Source organism: Lepus europaeus, chromosome 6, assembly GCF_033115175.1.
Source record: "Lepus europaeus isolate LE1 chromosome 6, mLepTim1.pri, whole genome shotgun sequence".
NCBI lineage: Eukaryota > Metazoa > Chordata > Mammalia > Lagomorpha > Leporidae > Lepus > Lepus europaeus.
In genome coordinates this window covers 43,279,221-43,301,634 of record NC_084832.1, presented here as the reverse complement: position 1 = coordinate 43,301,634, position 22,414 = coordinate 43,279,221, and the positions used below count along the sequence as shown (strand labels likewise).

Sequence of the window (22,414 nt, the reverse complement as noted above, 5' to 3'; positions counted from 1 at the left end):
GCCGCAAGGTGGAGGATTAGCCTGTTGAGCCATGGCGCCAGCCAGAGATGGTATTTCTTGTGCCTCTTCTATAGAAGAATATTTTGATACTGTGGTTTATATCACTTTAAGCAATGTTACGTTAATGCAATATGATATCATTAATCTAAATTTCAGGGCACTTTCCTCTGTGTTTTTGCTTTCTAATACTTTAAAATGAACTTACATGAAGGTCAGAAAAAAAAATCTGACAATTCATTTTATTCAGTGAAGTCACTCAACCTGAGCAATTCCAACAAATAAAATTAACATGAGTCATTAATAGAAGAAGTATATATGCTTAGCCTCTGGTTTCCCAGGAAATTCACTTTTTCATACATAAATTTCATAAATGCTAAACAGATGCTAAATGTTAAATACCATGTTAATATTGACTGAAGTGGTCGCTTTTAACTATAAAAAATATGGTACGTATTTCCCAAAAGGATAAAATTCAATGTCTGATTGTCAAGAACTATGAAGTGTCTGTAATTTTCCTCTGCTCCCAAGCTGACAAGTTAGACAGCTACAAAGTTATGCATATTAATAGAAGACAGGGTCAAAGAGGAAGGGCAGTTTATTGCTCATAGCAACAACAGTAGTCAGAGCACCATCAGTTGTCGCTTCTTTTGCTGACTCGCCAAGTCCCAACTCCCACATGGTGCCCCAGAGAAGATGACCAAGGTGGCCTTTATGTTTTCTCTGCCTGTCCAAACTTTAGACAGGTTCCTCCTGCCTCTAGAGCCCTGACCTCATTTTCCTTAGAGCATTTACTTTAGATAACTTGTAATTGCAAATTACTTCTCTGCTCCTTTGAGATGTAAATCTTTTCAAAAAGCCTCTTCTTAGTTTAATAACCTAGGACTATCTTTCTCAATGACCTGAGAGTCATTCCTTTGAAATGCAATCATCAAGTAACACATCCCTTCTCCCAGTTTATCTGGGAGAACAGGAGTCTAATTGCAGTTAGCACCTTTTACTAGTGAAACTAGAGACCTCAAGATAGGAGAAAGTTGACTTTTCCCTCCAGTAAAGCCAATTAGCAAACAGTTTGTCTAGGATCTCCATCTACTTCAGGTATTGAAAACTCAACTACCTGTGTCTTAGAAGAATTGAGTTCAGCTGCTTTTCTGGTCGCTCTTCTGTATTACAATACCATCGAATAAAGGCTATCTTCCATGTATTTTTTTCCTTTCTTTCCTTTTTATTTATTTATATTTTCTGAGAGGGAAGGAGGGAAAGGGGGAGGAAGAAAATGAGGGGACTAGAAAGAAAGAGACAGAAATACAGAGACAGAAAAAGAGGGAGAGAGAGGGAGAGAAAGGATTTCCACTTGCTGGTTTACTCCCCAAACAGCCACAAAGGGCAGTACTAGATCTAACAGAAGCCTGGAGTCAGGAACTCAATCTAGATCTCCTGGATTGGTGAAAGAAATCCAATTCTTTAAACCATCACCTATAGCCTCCCAAGGTGGGCATTATCAGAAAGCTGGAGTCAGAAGCTGGGAATTAGACTCAGTGAAACTAATGTGGCACACGAGCATCTTAACTGATAGGCCAGGCATATGCCTCTCCTATTTATGCTTGCCTGAGAAGTGTAAACTGAAACTTATACTTGCAGTAGGTTGTATTGCAGGAGAGGAAAGTAATTTTTATTGCCAATAAATATATGTATCCATTGCTTGCAAAATAAGTTTTTCAGTATCTATGAGTTTTACTTTGGAAAGAAACCATCTTTTTCATCCTAGTGTTTGTTTTAGTAACTTTGCTTTGAAATACAGTCCAGAACAAAGGGTAGTGACTTGACTTAAAAGATGCTTAGAGGGTCCAGTGTTGTGTCCTCCAACACCGGTATCTGATATGTGTGCTGGTGTGATTCCCAGCTACTCCACTTCTCATCTAGCTCTCTGCTAATAACACCTAGGAAAGAAATGTAAGGTGGTGCAAATATTTGGGACTCTGCACTCATGTGGGAGACTCAGAAGCTCCTGGCTCCTGACTTAGTCCTGGCTCAGTCCTGGCACTTGCAGCCTTTTAGGGAGTAAAGGAATGGATGGAAGAAGATCTCTCTCTCTCTCTCTCTTGCTCTGTCACTTTGACTTTCAAATAAATAAAATAAATCTTTTTAAAAAATTGGGGCTGGTGCTCTGGTGTAGCAAGTTATGCCACCATCTGCAACACAAGTATCCCATATGGGCACCAGTTCAATTCCCAGCTGCTCCACTTATGATCCAGCTCCAGCTCCATGATAATGTGTCTGGGAAAGCAGCAAAGGATGGTCCAAGTGCTTGGGTCCCTGCACTGGCATAAGAGACCAAGATAAACTTCTTGGCTCCTGGCTTTTGCCTGGCCCAGCCGTGACCACTGTGTTCATTTGGGTACTGAAAGAGCAGATGGATGGAAGATATTTTCTCTCTCAGTAATTCTTTCAAATAAATAAATTAATCTTTAAAAATATATATGAAAGCCTACATTCTAGAGGAGAATACAGACAGTAAAAACATACATAATGTTGAAATAAGTTACATATTTGTTTTTTAAAAAAGATTTATTTATTTATTTGAAAGTCACAGTTACTCCCAGAAGGAGAGTGAGAGTGAGAGAGGTCTTCCATATGTGGTTCACTCCCCAGTTGGCTGCAATGGCTGGAGCTGTGCAGATCTGAAGCCAGGAGCCAGGAACTTCTTCCAGGTCTCTCATGTGGGTGCAGGGGCCCAAGGACTTGGGCTAACTTCTACTGCTTTCCCAGGCCATAGCAGAGAGCTGGATCAGAAGTGGAGCAGCCGGACTAGAACTAGCACCCATATGGAAATGCCAGCACTGCAAGCGGAGGCTTTAACCGCTACGTCACAGTGCCAGCCCCAGAAGTTATATATTCTTTAATTATTCAAGTACTGCTGGTGAGAATATCTGGGTTGAGGGTGAGGGAAATGCAGAAGAATGCTGTAGTTAGATTTCTGGGGAACGGCACTGGGCACCACTCACAACACTGGCATCCCATATCAGAGAGGGCTTCCAATCCAGCTCCCTACTAATGCTCCTAAGAAAGCAGCAGATGATGTCACAAGTACTTGTGTTCCTGCCTCCCATGTGGGAAACTTGAATGTGCTTCCAGGATCCTGACTTTGACCTGGCCCAGCCATGGCCATTGTGGCTATCCACTGATCCAGTGGATGAAAGATCTTCCTCTCTGCGTCTTCCTGTCTGACACTCTGCTTTTCAAATACATAAAATAAACTTTTAAAGAAAAGATTTTTTACTTTGGAGTGTAAATCCCCAGGCTCATATTCCAATTTATTATTACCAGCTGTATGACACTGTAAAACTATATAAATTCTTTACATCTTAGTATCCTCATTTTCAAGAATACATATATTATAGCATTTGTGTGATTATTAAATATAAAACACCACATAACAGTACTTGACAACTAATAATCTCTTAATCAATTTTAGTTATTTTGTAAGTCAATCATCAGTATGATCTCTGTTAGGTGAGGTTGTTAAAGCTAAGAAACTTGGGATACTAAGCAGGATGACAGAGTACTGTAAGATATATCATTACTCTAAGAACTTAAATTCCTCTCCCAAACATCTCTACTCTATATTAAATTAAATCATTGACAAAGTAATATATTTCCGAGAGTATTATTTAATAAACTATTTTTGGAAAGTATCAATTTCTTGAAAATATTCAAGTGTTATACTTCCATATTATAGAGAAAGATATTTTTGTGGGTAGTCACAGGATTTCTGAACTATGCCTTATAATGTCATTTGCACATTTCTTGCAGCTCTGATGATTTCATTTCAGAAAGGCCTCATTAAGTAGAGTGAATAATTAGACCAGAATAATTTCAAAATCAGAATGATACAATCAACTACTTCCTCTTGTTTACTAAAAATACCTTTGGAGATGCATCAAGGTGAAGAGTACAAATGTATTTTCCTTTGGTTTGTTCAGAGTCAATATTAATCTTGTATTAAAAAAATAACTTAGGGTTGGGCATTTGACCTTGAAATTTAGGTGCTACTTGGGACACCTATATCCCATCTCAGAGTGCCTGGGTTTGAGTTCCAGCTTCACTTCCTATTCCAAGTACCCACTAATGTTAAGCCTATATGATAGCATTGATAGCTCAAGTACTTGGTCTCTGCCACCCACAAGAAAAGATCCAGATTAAGTTCCAGAATATTGGCTTTGACTTAGCAGTGAATGAAAAAGATTCTTCTCTGTGTGTGTCTCCTTGATTTTCCAATAAAACAAAAATACATATTTATAAAATAAAAAATCCTGGGCTGCACATATGGCACACGATTAAGCTGCACATGGGGACATTTATTCCATATCAGAGTTCCTGGGTTCAACAGCTGTCTCAACTTTCAATTGCAGCTTCCTGAAGTGGCAGGTGTTGGCCCAAGTACTTGGGTCCCCTTCAACCCACCTAGGAGACCCAGATTACATTTTAGGTTATTAACTTTAGCCTAGCCATCCCCAGCTTTTGTAGCTGCTGCATTTGGGGACTGAACCAGAGGATGGAAGAATTCTTTCTCTTTCTCCCTCTATGCCTCTATCTGCCTTTCAAATAAATAAAATTAGTAAATAAATAAAATCTAATTAAAAGAACAGAAAAGATTAAGCAATTTTTGTGTGACTCAAGTTTAATTATTTCATGTTTATTTCTGGTAATTTTTAAAAAGAGTCTCTTATATGTTTCACATTGCCAAAATGTATTTATTTCAATATACATAATTACATATGAATTTTAATCTATAATTTCTAGCAAATAGAGTTCTTGAGAATTCTATAGCAAAATATTTATCAGAATTTTTCTGTATCATTTTTCTGAAAGAAGTAAGCCTTCCCTAATTTTCATGTAAAATATCACAAGTTAAAACTGAGAAACTTCCATTTGTGAAATTTAGTATAAAAAAACGTAACGGAGATTTACATCTTTGGATAAGGAGAAAATGAGTAGGTCATGGTCTGTCTACAGAGAGATGTCCACAAAATGTTTTCACCTAAAAGAAACCTATGGAGCTTTCACAACTTAACTCTAGATGTTTATTTCACCATCTCTCTATAAATGCACTGATAGACAACATTTTTTTCTGAAAAATAAATTACTGTTTCTTTGTATTCTTGTTAATATAATCCACAAAGATGCTGCTATATTTATTTTAAGATATAAACTGATCCAATTTATAAATAACATCGTTTTAATTACATAAAATAATGACAAATCTCATTTTAGCATTGCTTAACTGGTCGCATACTTGCCATGAATTTCAAATTACAAAAGTTGAGCTGTAGAAGACCTTTTCTGTATGAACTTAGTGTATTTTCTCTAATAATCCTACCTTGCCCCCTCTTGATTAGTGAACTTGAAATTACAGAGAAACTAAGAGAAAAAAAAAAAAAGAAAACTAAAAAACGTTTTAGTTAAGGAAAAATAACATAAGTAACTTTGGGGTCCAATAGAAAATAGAAGCATCTATGATCAGTTAAAAAAAAAGTAAATTTTCTATGAGAATCTAAGGAACGTTGAAGGTTTTTGCACTGGACAATGATGTTGGAAGTGTACTCTATTAGTTTAATATGATCTTGGCCTTTAGGACTAGTGTAGAAAATATGTGGAGAAGCAAGTGATGATATTGTTAATTTTTGTTCTCTGTCTATATATTTTCCCCAATAAGCTCTTATTTAAGGAATACAAACTTCATGCATTTCATAAGTACAACTTTAGGTATATATTGATTCTTCCCACCATACCTACCCCCCCACCCACACTCCCATTCCTCTTCCTCCTTCCTTTCCCATTCCCAGTCTCACTCTCCATTAAGAACCATTTGCCATTAACTTTGTACACAGAATTTGCATACACACACACACACACACAAACTATTCCTCAACAGCTGAGACAAGGGCTGTTTAAAGTCATTGCATGTTGAAATTAATCTCACTTTTTTGGAAATTTAACTTTAAAGAAACACCCAAGAATGAACATCTTCTGTGAGCACTTAGACATAATTATAATACAACACTTTGAGGACAGAGGTCCTGCAGGGGAAGTTAGTGCACAGTGATTTCTGTTGTTAATTTAACAATTAACACTCTTATGTATGACGTCAATGATCACCACAGGTTCTTGACATGAACTGTCTAGGCTATGAAAGACTTTTGAATTCACAAACTCCGTCAATATTTAGACAAGACCATAAGCAAAGTGGAAGTTCTCACCTCCTTTCAGAGATAAATACCTCCTTCTTCGATGACCACTTCTTTCCACTGGGGTCTCACCCACTGATTATTATTCTATGAGACTGCTGTGTGGACTGCTTCCCATGCTGGAGCATTCATTCCTTTTTAATTCTATCTATTGTGATTACCAGACACTTAATCCTACCCATTTGATCACTTTAACACTTAAGATGGCATTTCTACCATCTAGCTTAAGGGGATTTGGGGTCCCATGGCAAGTTTTAACTGTACGCTTAGAAGTAAGTCCAAAGGAATGTATGTAGAACTCTACAGCTTTACAGTTACAAAATTCATATACTTAATAATTACGATTTTAGGAATATGGTGATTCTTTTCACCCATACTCCCACTCCTCTTCCTTCTCCCTCTCTTATGTTTTGTTGAGATCTATTTTCAATTTACTTTATACACCTATGTTTAACTCTATGTTAAGCATCTGACAAATAGTAAAGATACGAAAATGTAATTGTTGCCATGGTGATTAAGTAGTTCAGGTGGAAGATACATTGTGGAGATAATATTAACAGAACAAAAGAAGATTTTTTTTATCCAATGTGATAGGTCAATAAAAAAATTAGAAAAAAATATATTTGTTTAAATTGCCACAACAGATATTGAGTTCTCAAAGTATCCCATCAGACTTTTGGCAACAATACCATGAATTACACTGGCACTATATTGATATAGGAAGAATTGTACTACTTGAAGACTGTTCCTTACTGCATCACAGCAGGGCTCTGTGGCCATACACAAGTCTGTATATGACATTAGCATCTTGAGATTCCAAGCTTGCTATCCTTAATGACATAGAAATATTTGAAAATAGATATTCTTTTTTTAAAGATGTATTTTACTTATTTGAATGACAAAATGACAGTGATAAAGTAAGAGAAAGAAATCTTCCATCAATTGGTTCACTACTCAAATGGCTGCAATGGCAAGGACTGGGAGTACCAACCTGGAACTCCATTTAGATTTCTCATGTGGGTGGCCAGGACCCAGGTACTTGTGCCATGTTCTGCTGCTTTCTTGGGCATGTTAGCAAGGAAGCAGTTCAGAAGTGGAGCCGCAGGCCTCAAGCTCACACTCTAATATGGGATGCTGGTGTCATTGGTGGCTGCTTAACCTTTTGCACCTCACAAATGGAAAATCTCTCTCTCGCCCTCTCCCTATTTCTCCCTCTTAAGTTCCTCTGCCTTTCAAATAAATACATCTTTAAAAGAAAAAAAAATTACCAGTCTGCATCAACGGATTCTCCTACTTTCAAATCATTCTTTACATTGCCACTAGAAAAATCATCCTAACACAACTGAAGTAAGGCATTTTCTTGCTCAAACTCAAATTTTATAGGCTTTCAAGCATTGCAGAGACTATGTATAACCCAGGCTTATTCCACCTTTCCAATCTTATTTTCACTACAGCTCCAAATGCTTTATCATTTGATGTATTGCCATTGCCCACATGTTCTTGCACTTTAACACTATGTATCTGGGCTCCTCTGATGAAATTTTACTGCTCTTTTCAGATATGATTCAAAGCGGAAGCTTTCTGTAAGACTTTTGATTCTTTTAGTAACATTTTATCCATCTTGCAACATTATGCTGCAATAATTCACTTATTTGAATCATGACTGTAGATACTATAAGTGCACTGGATATTTTAGAAATCATGGTATTCATATTACTTACAAAGTAACATTATACATATCTCCTTTAAATGGTGAGGGCTGTCAAAGAAGTTCTGCTGTTAGGATATGTCAATTTTCTGGGGAACTGAGAAATAGTTTGGGGTCAAAATGTGAACTATCTCACCAGTGTCAAAAGAACTACAAGTTCTTCACCTCTGCGATGAAGAGGTAATAGAATTTTTAGACAACAGACTTGAAGTGAAGCTGAGATAATTAGGATCCACCTGGAGAATTTTGGCATTGGAATTCTACTTTGTGGCCTGCATAATTTTCTGGAAGTCACACTACAGTCTAGGGCAGAGGTGGAGAAGTTCCAGCCCACAGGCAATATAAGGCCCATGAAATCATTTGGTCTGTTCCTGCCAAGGAAACTACCAGTGGGACTCAAAATTCAGTAAATCAATAGCAGAATAATTTTTAAGCAGATAATTTTGTATGGCCTGTGAATGATGTCATAATTGCCCAAATGATCCTTGGCAGAATAAAGTTCCTTACCCCAGGAGACAGGAACCAGAAAAAAAAATCATAAAGTTGGTTTAATAGATGTTTAATCATCAAAAAGATGCTTGACATTTACTTCAAGTGGTTATGAAGATTTCCCTGACAACTGAAGAACAGCTGGCTTCAGTCTTTACAGGGAAAGAGCAGAACAGAGATCTCCTCTCTGTCCAGGAGCCACTAAAGAGAACTGACAGTTTCACTGCTACTTAAAAAATAGACACTCTGAGATCTGAGATCCTGCCGCCTTTTTCACAATCTGCCAGAATTCCATCAATCAGGATATTCCACTCAACTCAATCTGTGGCAACAGGAGCCTAAAAATAGCAGTTCTTGGGTTAATCAAGATATTTTTTAAAAACTATGTTTCTGCATGAGCTTCACCTGAAAGAATGATACATTTCCTTGAACTCAGATTTCAAAATGTTAAAATCCCCGGGATAATTTCCATGTACAGCCACGATTGAGAACTACTGCCATAAGGGAAAAAGACACCAATGTAGGTTAGATAAGAAAGTAAGCACCAAAGAGAAACTGAGAGAAATTGCTATAAGAGAAATGAAAATTTAAAATTTTTTGAAAGAAAAGTAACTCATTGAAGTTAATTACAATGGAAATTGTGAGTGATTTCAGATAAAAATGAACAGCCTTGAGAAATCATGAGGAAAAATTAAAGTGTGAAAAAATATATAAATGGATATGGATATGGAATTACAGTTTATAGCCATTGTCTATATTCTTATTAAGCTAAGGTATTTCTGCATTTTACTTGCTAAACTTCTTATTCTGTGAAGTATTAAGACTTTTACTTTAATGTAAATTTAAAATATTTTATCTCAAAAACTAAATAAAAAAAGGAGAAGGAAGGAAGGTGGGAGGGAGAGATGGAGAGCGAGGGAGGGAGGGAATATCATGTTCTCAGAGTTGTATCTACAAAGCACAGTGAATCTGTTAAAAACTAATTAAAAACTAAAATAAAATAAAATATAAAAATAAAAATAAACCAAAATTTAAGAAAAGAGTCTCAAGGTGGGTGGGGTGGTGGAAGATCTTATTTCTTGCAATGAAACAGATTATTAGATTGGCCTTCTGACAAAACTCAAACATATATTTTTCGTAAGTACACATAAAATGACAAACACCAAAAATAAATAAGTAAGTAAAAAATTGAAGAATGTGAAAATACAATAAAATATAATATTTGTGTTAGTGTTAGTGTTATACAAGGACAGAGAGGGACATTATATTGTGCTAAATTTATTTTGAATTTATACAGATTTTTGAAGTTACTCCTCTAGTTTGGCAGGCACACTGTCCCCCAGAGGGCTCCAAGCTGGAATCCTGCCAGGCTCTTCCCACAGCTTTATTGCCAGTGGCTTGGGCTGCTGAAGACTGCTCTTACTTCACTCCAGAGATGATGCTGAGGTTCTTGGCTGCTGGGGTCCTGAGTTGTGCTTGTCCATACCCTCCATGTAGGTACACAATATCTCTCTAATTTGTGTGTAGTTTCCTCTGCCATTTTTTCCCTAACTCTTCCATGGGACTACACTCTCTCCTTTGTTAAAAAACTAACTTCTCCTAGACTAGAGCAGTAAGTTCCCTCCCTATTCTGCCATCCTAATCTAATCTCACTCAGTAATAAAGACCCTCCCAACAAAGGAAAGCCCAGGACCAGATGGCTTCATTGCTGAATTCTATCATACATTTAAAGAAGAACTAACTCCCAATTCTCAAGATATTCAAAACAATTGAAAGGGAGGGAATCCTCCCAAATTCTTTCTATAAAACCAGAATCACCTTAATTCCTAAACCTGAAAAAGATACAACAGAGAAAGAGAACTACAAAACTATTTCACTGATGGACACAGATGTAAAATTCCTCAACAAAATACTAGCCAATCGAATCCAAAAACACATCAGAAAGATCATTCACTCAGACAAAGTGGGATTTAGTCCTGGTATGCAAGGATGTTTCAACATTCACAAATCAACCAATGTGATACATCACATTAACAAATTGAAGAACAAAAACCATATGATTATCTCAATAGATGCAGAGAAAACATTTGATAAAATAAAATACCCTTTCATGATGAATATTCTAAGCAAATTTGGTTTAGAAAGAACATTCCAAAACACTGTCAAGGCAATTTATAACAAACAGTAGCCATCATCCTACTGAATGGGTAAAAGTTGGAAGCATTCCCAGTGAGATTTGGAACCAGACAAGGATGCCCACTCTCACTATTGCTATTCAATATAGTTCTGAAAGTTTTAGCCAGAGGTGTTGGGCAAGAAAAAGAAATCAAAGGGATACAAATTGGGAAAATCATATAAATATGATTAAGTGTTTGGTAATAAAAATAGATAGAATTAAAAAGGAGCCAATGCTCCAACATGGGAAAGCAGTCCATAGAATGACAATTGCTTTAAGTGGCATTCTCTCCTCAGAATCAGCACTTAAGACATTCTGATCTGGCTGAAAATCCCATAAGAGCATTTCAGGCATGAAAAGCCAAGGCACTGTGGCAAAAAATGTCCTACATGAAGAACCTCTGTGGGTGAGACACCAATGGAAAGAAGTAGTCATCAAAGAAGTACATACTTTTCTCTTGTAGGGGGGAGAGTACTGCCAATATGCTTATGGCCTTTTCTAAGTTCTGAAGGAGTTTGTGGATTCAAAAGGCTCCCTAGCCTAGGCAGCTCATGTCAAGAGCCTTGGGTGATCAGTGACATCATACATAAGAGTATTAATTATTAAATTAACAATAGGAGTTATTGTGTACTAACTTCCCATGCTGGACCTCTGTTCTCAAAGAGTTGCATTATGAAAGTTAATAGTAAAACTTATTCTCAAAGATTTACATTGTTGTAATGCATTAAGTGGAGAATATTATTAAAAAGAGTGCTTAAAAAATAAAAGAAGTGAAAACAACTTTGAGATGCACTGATTTTGAACAATCCTTGTCTTGACAATTGAGGAATAGTATTTTTTTTCATACAATTTGTTCAACTCTTTACTTAGTATAGAGCTAACTTTTTTGTGTATAAAGTTAATTGAGAATAGAGCTTAGTAAAAACTAAGACTGGGAATAGGAGAGGGAGGAGGAATAGGGGTGCAAATGTGTTTGGAGGGCAGGTACAGTGGGAAGGATCACTATGTTCCTGAAGTTGTATTTTGAAATGCATGAAGTTTGTATTCCTTAAATAAAAGGTTTCTTTGGGGAAAAAAAGTTGAAATTAAAGTAAAACAAAACAAAATGCAGATATTATACATATATCAAAAGCTTTTTCTTTGAAGATGTCATTAAAATAATTTGATTACTATTCCTAATTAAGAAAATAAAAAGAGAATGACATTACCAGAGACTCATGAGAGTTTTTGGGGAGGTGGAACAGTCAGGCCTGCAAAATCATTTGATCTGGTCCTGCCAAAGCAGCTATAGGGAGGACAAGAAATTCAGTAAGTCTATAGTAGACTAATTTTTAAGTTGATAATTTTGTATAGCTTGTAAATTATGCTATAAATATCCAAATGGACCTTGGAAGAAAAAAGACTCCTAACTCCTTAAAGATAAGGAAGATAAGATAGTATAACTCTAATGCAATATGAGTGATCTGGTGTGAGTTTCATACTTCCACTTCCATATTCATGTGCTGAAAGCTTAATAACCAGTGTGATAATATTTTGAGGTACAACTTGGGGAGATAATTGGAGTTAGATAAGGTTATGAGGATCTGGTCCTCAAAATTAAGTTAGTGAAGAGGCAGACAAAGAGATTTTTCTGTGAGAAGGCAGGAAGAGATCACTTATCAGAAATTGAATCAGTTGCTCTGCTCTTGGCCTTGAGAAGTGTAAGAAATAAATTTTTGTTGTTTAATTCACTTAATTATGACATTTTATAGTAGCTTACATAAACTTACACAATGTATAATGCTCTTGAAAACTTAATGTAACTGAAAAACTTTAAAGAGAACATAAATGAAGAAAAATGCCCCCAAAAGTTAGAAACTTCAATGAGTCAAATAATATTAATAATTTAAAATGTGACTAAATACCTTTGCAATATAATCATGAGTAGATTAGTTCATAGGAGAGTATAGCACTATCTTAAAGGGAAAATCATCTCAATGGAACTTAGATGTCATTTAAGTGTATCATTATATGATGATATGAGCACAGAGAAAATTATGGATTGGTTCATACTTGGCTTACATTGTGTTGGAGCTGATATGTATGAGAAGGAAGAGAAGATAAAGAAGAAAAATAATTACTAAAAAGACAAATAAAAGATCTAAAAAGATGTATAATAATTGTATATTATACATTTTTTCTGTGTATACTCATATATTTGAATTAAGACAATGACATATTTTTAAAAAATGAAATGTTCTTTTTCTTTGACGCAATAACTCTTTTTCCAGACATCCACTCCCTCAGATCAGTACATAAATATGGACTGTTAGGTATAGGCAACTATTTTGATTATGGCATTATTTATGCTACTGAAAAGAAATTCAATAATTGAAATTAATTTTAGTATATGTTATAGCATACATGTATGTAACCCTCCAAAATCCTTTCTTGTTGATGAACCTCTAACCTACAATTTGAGGATATTTGGTAATAGGGCCTTTGGGAAGTAATCAGATTTAGATAAGATCAATAAGATAAAGCTCCAATAATTAGGTTAGCATTCTTATAAGAAGAGGGGTCTATTAAAGCTTGTTGTCTCCTGGCCCTGTAAGGACATAGCTAGAAGGTTCAGCCATCTTTAAATCAGGTTTTCACAAATACCTAATCATGCCTTCACTGTTCTCAGATTCCCAGGCTACAGAATTGCTAGAAATAATATTTGTTGACTGAGCATCACAGTCCTTGTCTAAGCTGATCAAGAAAATTTCATAAAAATGTAATAAAATGGCCGGTGCCGTGGCTCAATAGGCTAATCCCCCACCTTGTGGTGCCAGCACACCGGGTTCTAGTCCCGGTCAGGGCGCCGGATTCTGTCCCGGTTGCCCCTCTTCCAGGCCAGCTCTCTGCTGTGGCCCAGGAGTGCAGTGGAGGATGGCCCAAGTGCTTGGGCCCTGCACCCCATGGGAGACCAGGAGAAGCACCTGGCTCCTGCCTTCGCATCAGCACGGTGCGCCAGTCGCAGCACGCCAGCAGCGGCGGCCATTGGAGGGTGAACCAACGGCACAAGGAAGACCTTTCTCTCTGTCTCTCTCTCTCACTGTCCACTCTGCCTGTCAAAAAAAAAAAAAAATTTAAAAATGTAATAAAATGTCTTGCAAATACATAATACTATACACTTCAGGAGGTAGATCTTTCTGAAACTTAACCATATTAAATAAGAAAAAGCTACAGATTTTATATGGTTGCATAACTCTCATGAAAAAGAAAAAAAAAATACACAAATACACAGAACAGAATTCAGAGTCAAATCCTCACTCAAACTCCCCAGGACTTTTGGCACTTCATTTCAGACTTCTCCCAGTTGCCAAGTCCATTTTGTTTCTTGAGCAAATTTCTTGTTACAGGCCTCAATGAGTCTCTTTGCCATTGAGTCTTAGATAGAATTTTCTTTGTTTAGCCCAGCAGATTCCTCTTACTTCACATCTGGATGATCCTCATCTTATTTTTTTCTAAAGGATCTTGAGTTGTTTATGTAAGAGGCCATTGTTAAGGGTACTTGTCATACCTTTATTCAGAGACATTACTACTTAGATACTCTGCTGATGCATAACTGTGGTGCTCATTAGTGATTTACGTAGACAGAACTTATAATGAAGGGGATAATTATTATACAATGTATCAGTGGATATCTTGAATAATTCTATACGAGGCTAGTGAAAAAATTCTTTGCCCTTTCATCTTATATAGAGAGTTAGGTCCTTAAAAAATACAAAATATAATTCAATAATGAATTCATCAAAAATTTCAAGTAAATTAGTCAAAGCTTAGTTCCATAAACCTTATATTTACACTGAACTTTATGACTGAAATAAGTACCTAGAATCATCAATATTTTGTTAATGAATTTGCAATTTCTTTGTTGCTACCAGTAACGAGAAACTTTACTTTCAAATACACTGACAAATTTTGCAGAAACTAATTTTTCATCCTAACCATAATTCTGAAAATTCAATTTCATTTAATTGAGTTTTTGTCAGTCTAAATACTAGCCATTTCTCTTTCAAAGATGTATTTTGTAAGCAAACTAATTTTAAAATGTCATGAATTTTTATATTTATGTGTTTTAAGAAAACCCAACATCAAAGATGATGATGGCAAAAGTAACAATTATGTATAATGGGGAAAAGAAGTTATGATGAGAAGGTTTATTAAATCCAAAGAAATATTTTTCACATACTTGAGAAACAAGGCAATACAATGATAATAAACAAAGTCCAGTTAAAGCAATATTCCAATTAGCAGACATGATTTAACAGGAAGGTCTGTTGGAGATACTTCCTGAATTAGCTCTGCAGAGCTGTTGCATAAAGCTTTAAGCACCAACATAAAAATCATTGACTTCAGAAAGATTATAGCAGACAAGAAGTGGGAAAAATAGAAAAACAGAAATCTGAATATTGAATACAGTAAAATAAACAAATTAAGAACTTTGTGGGATGATTCAGCAAGAGTGTCAGTTGAGGGACACATAATATAGCCTTTGCAATGTTTTCTAGCAGTAGATGGTCTGAAAAAATCCTATTAAAACAATTATAGCTGAATGCATTAGATAACAAAGAAACATGCAAATAATTCAAATAAAATTTACCTGTGAAAAGTTAATGAGCACTCTTTGAGCTACATTGATTAGGAATCTCCAGTGTAAATTAAAAAAAAAAAAGTCATTAAGATTGCTCTTTGTAAATATCATCAACTTCTCAATAATACAAACAAAAAAATCTTATCTATTACAGGCACACAACATATATATTTTGTGAAATAGAGGGTTAATAAGGAGAAATATGAGTTTACTAAATATTATTTATATGTGTTTTAAACATTTAAAATTTAAAACTTTGTTCAATAATCTAATTCTAGTCTTCTAAAAATATCAATTTATACTAATGAAGCCACTATGTACCATAAATGCAGAGGAGACAATCTCCAGGATTGCACAGTAAAGGGAGACTTTACCAAGCCCACTGTTATGGGTTAAGAGCTCTTAAGACAGAACACAGAAGAAGGGTCAGCCTCATGAAGGCAACAGTTTTTACAAAGCTGGGGCTAAAGCTGTGGTGCTGCGGGTTAATACCCTGGCCTGAGGCGCCAGCATTCCATATGGGCATCGGTTCAAGCCCCGGCTGCTCCACTTCCAATCTAGCTCTCTGCTATGGCCTGGAAAAGCAGTAGAAGATGGCCCAAGTCCTTGGGTCCTTACACCCACATGGGAGACCCGGAAGAAGATCTTGGCTCCTGGCTTTGGTTAGGTGCAGCTCCTGCCATTGCAGCCAATTGGGGAGTGAACCAGCAGATGGAAGACTCTCTCTCTCTCTCTCTCTCTATCTTTATCTTTCTATCTCTGCCTCTCCTCTCTCTGTGTAACTCTTTCAAATAAATAAATTAAAATATTTTTTAAAAAAAGCTGTCAATAAGACAACTTTGAGGTGTTTTCAACCTGGTTAGGTATGTGGTGTGACAAATCTCAAGATACAAAACAAAGGTACTTCAAAAAGTTGATGGAAAAATGCCGTTAAAAATAATTTTATTTTCATAAAAAACTTTTTGAAATTCCTCCATATTTTCCATAATATGTACTTTCCATGAACTTTTTTCAAGAACATTTTTCATTCTCCACATGCCTGCAACTGGCCACATCTGGGCCATATCTGGGAGTTAGAAACTCAATCCAGGTCTCCCATGTGGATGCCAGGAACCCAATCACATGAGCCATCACTGCAGCCTCTCATTTTCTGGAACAAGGACTTGAACCCAAGTATCTAATGGGGATGTGGGCGTCCAAACTTATGTCTGAACAGTGCTAGACTTCATGAAATTTTTCAATACCCCTCAGATTCATAGATTTCAAAATATTTGGTAATAAAATAAATTTATCTTTTAATTAAGTCTCCATGAATTTGTTGAAAAACTCTCTTAAGAGATTGAATTGGCAGAGTTAAGGCAAAGGATAATTAATGACAAGCTATAATTGTCACATTAAGAGGTTTGTACTTTCTGGATAAATAAATCAGTTTTAAGGAGTTAACTTTGGAATTATGGGAATAAATAAAGGGAGAGAGACTAAGGTAGTAAGTATCTGCTATGTAATAGAATATTAAATAGTATTCTAACCACTTTTTGTTAGTAGTAGACCTCACTGTTGCTTTTATATCATGAGTCTGTATAGCATAACCAAATATAAAAAAACAACATATTCTTTTTGGTGTTCTTTGGGCACTTATGATTAGCCAGTCTCATGATCATATTATCTAGTCATCAAGACAATGCTGATATATCGTTATATACAGAGCACTTCAAGAAGTTGGTAGAAACCGAATACAGTTGTTTTTGTTTTTTGAAGTCTCAAATTTGTGAGATCCATGCGTAGTTTTTTCCTAACACACATTTCCAAGAAGTTTTTTGAAGACCCTTTGAAAAGGTAGATTTCTTTTTTCTTAAAGATTTATTTATTTACTTGAATGAGAAAAACAGAGATAGAGGTCTTCCACTCTCCAAGTGACTGTAGCACCTGGGGCTGGGCCAGGGGGAAGCTAGGAGCCTAGAAGTCCCTCTAGTTTTCTCACATGTGTGGCAGGAACTCAAGTACTTGAGCTATCATTTACTTCTTCCCATGCACATTAGCAGGGAGTTGGATTGGAAGAAGAGTGACTGGCACTCCAGTTTAGAATTTGGGCATCCCAAGAGACGGCCTAACCTGCTGAGCCACAATGAATTTACTGAAGTGCCCTCTTTTGTTTTCAGGCTTAACCAACCTCTTTCTCTATACTTCATAAGTCTTCGCATCAACACACCTGTTTTCAATCCAACTCATTACATTTCAGGTACCCTATTAGTTACCACAGGTCGGGAAAAACATATGGTATCTGTATTTTTGGGGACTGGTTTATTTCACTAAGTATAATGTTTCCAATGCATCCATTTTGTTTGCAAAAGACAGGATTTCATTGATATTTTGAGCTTCTATGACCATTTACAGCTCTTTTTTTTCTTTCATCCTATTTATTGAATACTTAGTGTAGGGTTACTCTTTTTTTTTATCTTTTTTTTTGGGGGGGGTTACTCTTTTTTAAAGATTTATTTATTTATTTGAAAGTCAGAGCTACACAGAGAGAAGAGAGAGAGAGAGAGAGGTCTTCCATCGGATGGTTCACTCCCCAATTGGCCACAACGGGGCGGAGCTGCACCAATCTGAAACCAGGAGCCAGGAATTTCCTCCGGGTCTCCCACTCGAGTGCAGGGGCCCAAGGACTTGGGCCATCTCCTACTGCTATCCCAGGCCATAGCAGAGAGCTGGACAGGAAGAGGAGCTGCCGGGTCTCGAACCCACGCCCATATGGGATGCCTGCGCTTCAGGCCAGGGCATTAATCCACTATGCCACAGTGCTGGCCCCAGGGTTACTCTTATGAGTATAAAGTTAACTGAAAATAGATCTTTGTAAAAATTGAGAGAGGGAAAAGGAGAGGGAGTAGAAAGAAGGGTGGGTGTGGGGGCATGGGTGGGAGGGAGGGTAAGGTGGGATGTATCACTATGTTCGCCAATCTGTATATATGAAATACATGAAATTTGTATACCTTTAATACAATTAAGAGATACCTCTGAATAATCACTTCATGTTAACCAGAATCTAATACCTCATCTCTACCTTACAGACTCCTGTTTTGTGTTGTGTAATCAGTCATTCCAGCCTGTTAGCTAATGCCATAAAAGAACACTGTGCCTCTAGCAACTTTCGAAGATAATAACCAAAACACAGTCACCTCATCTTGAATATCTTATAATATTAAAATGTTTAATTCATCTTCCTAAAAAGCAGATTAAGCATTACAAAACAGCCAGAAAATTACTTTTAATGAGCTACTTATCTTTATCTTCCCTTCTAGAAACATTTAGGGTAAGCTGACAAGTTAATATGCCTTCTATAAATTTCTAAATGTAAGGTCCAAGGTTAGAGACCCCATTTACAGACTTTTCAGCTAAGGGTCCCTGTCTGTCATTTCATGTTTCCCTACATTCTAGCAGCAGTTGACCTTTGTCAGCACAGATTCACTATGGCTACTTTTAGTCAAAAGTGGTAATGAAAAATCTAAAATAAAAATCAGATAATTTTTTTTTCTTTTTTAACTAAGAGGAACAAAAGCTAAGTGTATAGCTTTTGACTTTAGGGCTTCCCATAGGCAAAAATTGAAAGGTTATATATTTTGTAAAAATTTCCTTGAATTAATACTTAAAAATGATAATATAATATGTGTTTATTCTTTGACAAAACGATCAAAAGCACTCATGAAACAAATTGTGGAGACATGCTTTCAAAATAGAAAATTTGGCTTTTTTTCTGATTTATTTGCTTTTTAGCATTACAAGATAGAAATAAATAAGGTAAATTAGCTAAACATAATTGGATTAAGAAAAGGATATCAGGAAACAGTTTTATTGTGATAGATTTGCATGGTTCTTAACAGACACTAGGAAATGTTAGTTTTTAAAAATTTATTTGTGTATTTTATTCATTTGAGAAGGAGGTAGAAAGAAAGAAAGAGCGAAAAACCTCCCACCCACTAGTTCATTCCTCAATTGTCCACAATATCTGGGGCTGTGCCAGGCCTGAGCTAGGAGCTGATAACTCAATCCAGGTACCCCACATGAGTAGAGGGATCCAATCAGCTGAACTATCATTTACTGCCTCCTAAGGTCCACACTGGTGGAAAGCTTGAATCAGGAACAAAGCCAGGAATTGAATCCAGGCACCTTGACATGGTACACAGGTGTACTAACTAACTGGTGTCTTAACCACTAGGGCGAAATCCTACAATTGGGAAATGTTATTTAAGGAACAACAAAGAAAAGCATGCCAATTTACTAGTCCAAACTCTGCTATACTTATGCTAGGTGTGTTTAATTAAACTGAAAAAGATAAACTAAGTGAAATAAGTAATTCCTGATGTTACAATGAGGGCACACTCTAAAATGTCTCTAAAATGTCTTTTCTTGTTGACCCTTCCCTTTGGTATTCCAGCTGAATACGCATTTTTCCATTAAAAAGCCTCTAGGGATTTGCCCTTTGCATGGGACTGACAGAGAGGTGTTTTTCAAGCTAACTCCAGAGGAAGAATGTTCTGGTAATATAAAATAACCCTAAGAGCATGGACTCCAGTACCAAATGTTCTGAGTGTCCTTATAACTGTGAATAAATTCCTGAAACTCTTTGAGCTTCACGTTCTTATTTGTAAAATAGTGATAATAATACTTCAAGGGGCTGTTGTGAAGATTAAATGAAAAATTGTGTTTAAAGGATGTGAGAGAGTTTTAAGCATCTAGCTTTTAAAACAAATTTATAGTTTAATATGATTTCACATACTGAGGACAAAAAATAAGATCAAGTTCAAAACTTTGCTTAGAATGGAACGAAGAAATAAACTAGAAATGATTTAGTCAGTTCTTCTGGTGTCAATATTCCTATTATTCTCCTCTTCATTCTTCTTTAACTTCTATCTTTAATATTGCTAGTTTACACATATTCATCATGTTTTGCAAGTTGCTGCTTGAGGATGATGAATATGTATTTGAATCAATTTATGGAATATGCAAATATCTATATTTTTATGTCAAAACAGGAAGTCTATTGAAATATGTATCCATTGTAATATAGAAGATTACACAGTCATTGAGGATTGAGGAATGTAAATATTTTATAATAAACATAAAATAAAATGATAGACTGTTTTGAAAAGAAAAATTCATGGGACTCTTATTTAAAGGATAAAGACATTAATGAAAGAGCAAAAATTCTAAATCAAAGCGTTTATCTTTTCACTGATAAATAGTAAGAGAATCTATACATTTAACATGAGATAATACAGTAGGAAGAGGTTAAAGTTGTCTTTTTAATTGAGTTAATTAACATATGTGTAACCTCATTTCTGCTCAGTTTTGTGCCTAATCCTTTTGTTTTTATTTTGTTTTATTATATTTATTTGAAAGGCAGAGTTACAGAGAGAGATGGAAACATAGAGACAGAGGTCTTCCACCTGCTGGGTCACTCCCAAATGGCCACAATGATCTGGGCTGGGACCGGCCAAAACCAGGAGTCAAGAGCTTCTTCAAGATCTCCCACATTGGTGTGGGGGCCAAGCACTTGGGCCACCCCCTACTGCTTTCACAGGCCATTAGCAGGGAACTGGATCAGAAGCGGAGCAGCCAGGACTTGAACAAGCACCCATACGGGATGCCAGCGCTGCAGGCTGGGACTTTAACCCACTGCACCACAGTGCTGGTCTCAAGGTTAAAGTTGTGGGGTTTTTTTTGTTTTTTTTTTTTGTTTGTTTGTTTTTTTCATAAAAATCCACAAATTCTAATTTCTACATTCTATCACTTATTTTAGAATAAGACAAGTGTTACAGGATCTTATTCATATGTATAGTCCCCCACCCCTCCTCCCCCCCCAAAAAAAAAAGAAAAAAAAGAGAGAGGTACTCTCATAGAAGGTAAAAGCATAAGGATGGATAGCAGAGACTGGGAAGAGGAGTGGGATAGGAGGGATGATACTAACCTACAGTTAGATAGGAGCAAGTAGTTCTGTAGTTTTTTTGCTCTGTAAGGTGACAACAATGTACTGTATATTTTTCTGTTAAAAACAACAGAAGGTAGACAGGATTTTCACAATATGGAATATTTTCACTATATATATATATATATTATCTATATGTATATGATGTATATGAACACATCTCATAGGAGGCTGGTGTGCTAGCTCAGCCTGTTAAACCACTGCTTTGCCAGCATCCCAAATTGAGTGCCAGTTTGTGTTTTGACTGCTTAGCTTCCTGGTAATGTACCTGGGAAAGCAGCAGATGGTGGCCCAAGTGCTTGGGTCCCTGCCACCTGTTTTGGAGATCGGATACAGTTCCTGGCTCCTGGCCTGAGGTTAGCCTAGTCTTGGCTGTTGGAGACATCTGTGCAGTGAATTGGCAGATGGAAATTCTCTCTCTCTCTTCCCCCTCCCTCCCTCCCTCCCTCTGTGTGTTTGTTGCTCTCTCTGTCACTGTGATTTTCAAATAAATAAATGAACAAATAAAAACATTACTTAGTATCCCATTCCCATGAATATGTATAATTTTATGTGTCTCTTAAAATATTTTACATTTAAGATTAAGAATCAATAACATATTTTAAAAAGAATATATCCATATATGGAACATAATGTACTTTTCATGTCTATTTGTTTCAAGTGTTATTCAGAGAAACTAATTCATATTGGAATTGTCCTTATCTGAGAACAATGTTGAGGGAAGAGCTGCTGGAGAATATTTAGTTAATGAAATAATGCAACTCAGGAGTTGAGATTCAGTTATAGAGTCTGAAGTTAGCTTCAGCTAATAAAATTCCAGATTTTTTAAGGTGTAATTTGTTACAAACATTTTCTGGCCCTTGTTGAAATAGCTGGCCTTTAAAAGTTATAATCTAAGGCAAAACATTTTACAAGAATATATGACTTTGTGCTATAAGGTTTTAAGATAATAAAAGAGGAATAGTCATTTGATCTGGTAGTTAAGATGCTGATGTCACCCGCAATCCCACATGGAGTCTCTGAATCTGATGCTTGTCCCCACTACAGATTCAAGTTCCTGTCAATGCATGCCTTGAGAAGCAGTCAGTGGTGATGGCTCAAGTAATTGGGTCCCTGAGACTAATGATATTTGTTTATGCCTAATGTGTATAAACCATTGTTTCTGGAATGTAGGATTTAATTGCAATGGTAG

At 36.2% G+C, this 22,414-nt stretch overlaps 1 protein-coding gene across 2 annotated transcripts in view; it reads right to left on the bottom strand.

Annotated features, from left to right (window-relative positions):
* Window positions 1–22,414, bottom strand: part of KLHL1 (kelch like family member 1) — a 385,849-nt gene that overhangs the window by 46,042 nt on the left and 317,393 nt on the right. The gene's annotated exons all lie outside the window — the stretch shown is intronic.